A 3,033-nucleotide genomic window follows, 5' to 3' on the forward strand; every position below is an offset into this window, starting at 1 on the left:
CCAAACGTGAAATATTGTTGTGAGTTTGACAAACTCTGCTCAGTGCCATCAGGTATTATTGTTGTATACCTGTTAAACAAACAGGTATTTTACTGTCGAAATACAGCCTGGGGTTTGAAAAACACAGAGGAACTGACAGATATTGGTAACAAAGAGAACAAACAGTGGTGCTGTCATTTGGAATTAACACCATTCCGATATATTGGGGATCTTGGAATATCACACCTTCTTTAATTTCTTGAGCTGGGGAGTATTCCACAAAGCAGGATTTCTTCATTAGCCAGATAACTAAAGCCAGAGCATTCATTCCAGCTTTGTGAAGCTCACAACATAATATTGTCCAATAGGAATATCACTTTCCTCTCATCCGAATGGCCAGTTTTCATGTTCGGTTTAAGTTATTCAGCTAACTATGAAATCCTGCTTTGTGGAATAGCTCTCCGGTGGTACTGTCATGTCTTGTGAGTTGTCAAAAGGTAATTTCATTGATGAGATCAAGAGCAATGTAAGTTGGAGAGTGGTTTAGGCTATGGACTTAAGCTGTAATCATTTACATTTGTTTATTTACCAGAGGTTTTTGTGTAAAGCAACGAACATAGCGAGGCAGCTGTCATGGAGTCCCCTAGCTATGAGTGCCCCTAAAGAAGTTTGGAATTTTAACATTTCTGATGTGTATCTTTGCGTTGTCTGTGGAGATATTGAAGTGCACATGTTATTAATCAGTTAATGTAATCTAATGTAACATAATCTAGGTTTTTGTCTCTCTTAATAATTGTAAATGTAATGTATAATAACGTTGTAATTTGGTCCTAGAGCTCCTCCTATAGTCTTTACTTAATACTGCAAGTATGATCTGTGACATCCAAATCTCGTTTGTAAAATGCCACAGTTGGAATGACATTAGTATTTGAAATGATATGACATTTGAGGATACTGCATGAAATGCAGAAGTACTTAGTGTGAGAATTACTTTTATGAGGACCTGAAACTGACTTGTTGAGTCGTAAGAAATACGAAATAGTCTGAAATAAATTGCTAAGTTTAGCAATAAATATGGGGGCATTATCATCCTGGAATTTGGAAACGCAATAAGGGAACCATAGGGTTCACCTCGTTCAGTAAAACTGCCTCATATACCTTGGTCATTATATTCAATTCAATTCCATAAAATTTTATTTGTACAGCTCATTTTCACAGCGTTACCTTGTCTCAAAGCGCTTTACAGCATCCCCACCCAAAGCCCTCAGTGAGCAAGCGTGAGGCGACATTGGCAAGGAAAAACTCCCTAGAAGGAAGAAACCTTGGGAGGAACCAGACTCAGAGGGGGAGCCCATCCTCCAGGGGCCGGCAGAGGAAGTCAAATGAGCAAGATGGCAAAGTGCCAATACACACTGTCCCGATTTTATGATTTGCGACTCAAAGCAGGGGGGGGGGTGGGGGGGGGCAGATGGCAGGATGACCAGTGGTACAGCAGCAGGGCATGAGGAGAGACGTCACAGGCAGCAGGGTGAGCAAGCCAGAAAGACGCCCCAGGTAGTGGAGAGAGTATGACTATACAGAGCAATCGTCACACCTAATGACTCCTATGAGATGATTGCCCTAACAAATGTGCTTTGTGGGTTGAAGACATGCTTTGACTTACCACAAACAATCCCCTCTGGAAGCAGGAACGAGAGCGAGAGAATACACATCATTACATTACATTTATTCATTTTAGTGACGATTTGGCCAAAAATGACTTGCAGTAGAGGGAAGGATAATTACTTATGTGTTCTGCCTGGGATTAGAGTTTGGGACCCATGCATTGTTTGCCCAATATACTACCTTTCGAACTACAGGACCTTGGTGGCAGGACCGTATGAGGTTTTCCATTGCTCAGGGGTCCAGTTTTTGTTTTGTGCTCTATAAACCTGGTAGTCTGTCTTTGAGTATTGACAATAATATCTTATTAACATATTAACATTTGATACAAGTAATCAGGGGTGTTGCTGGAGATTTTGGGCCCCATAAAGGCATATTATATTGGGCCCCCAGTCTTGACCAATCCAGTTATTTTCCTAATTTTCTAGACCCCCTGTCACTCAGGGGCCCTTGGAATCATCCTAACTTTCCCCCGCCTTACGGCGCCACTGCAAGTAATATCTGCCATACATTCCACCTTTTTGAAGTTCACAAGTAAGTAAGTACGTACAGCACTTTGGTCAGCAATAGCTGTGTTTAAATGTGCTTTATAAATAAATTTATAAATAAATTTTACTTACTTCACAACATATTTCTTTTGGAGAAAATGGATCATAGAGGTGCTGGTTCAGATTCTGTGGCTTTTGAGGTCTGTTCCTGTTGGTCAGTTTCAAATTGCGAGCAGTGTTTCTATTTACCATTACAAGTTTGTCATTGTTTGCCATATGCTGTCACGATATTTGAGATTATTGATACATTACATAATTTTGTAACTTTAGTAACTGATGGCCCTGAAATTCAGGCTGGGACTCATGTTACTTTGAAAATTTCCATGTTACAAAAATAATTGGCATTGAAAGTTAAGGTCCCTTTGCATGTGACGTTACCATTATTTTCACGTGGACATATATACCTTGGGTATGTAGCAAATTATATACTCTGTGGGCGTAGTGGTAGCTCTGTGCCAGCACTCGGAAGGTTGTTGGTTCGAATGCCTAGAGTGATTCTACCCCGTTTGGCCCTTGAGCGAGGCCCTTAACCTACAATTGCTTCATCCTGGGGATAATGTTAATCTACATCTATCCCTACAAGCAGGTCCTCCAACTTACAGGAAATATCTGGGGGTTGGTGGTAGGATTGGCACTCCAGCCCCTGGAAAAAAACACACACTGTACTAATGGACTAGGGTTGTACTGAGTTATCACCTGCTGCATGGCTGCACTCAAGTTCTCATCCCTGAGGTGTGACGGGTGCAGCAAGGCACTGTAATCAGCATGTGCTCCTTACCACCACCTATATAGCAAAAGGCCAGGCTCCCTTCCCATAATGTCTACAAATGAGTCAAGGCATGTG

The sequence above is a fragment of the Paramormyrops kingsleyae genome, chromosome 12 (genome assembly GCF_048594095.1).
Source record: "Paramormyrops kingsleyae isolate MSU_618 chromosome 12, PKINGS_0.4, whole genome shotgun sequence".
NCBI classification, from domain to species: Eukaryota; Metazoa; Chordata; class Actinopteri; order Osteoglossiformes; family Mormyridae; genus Paramormyrops; species Paramormyrops kingsleyae.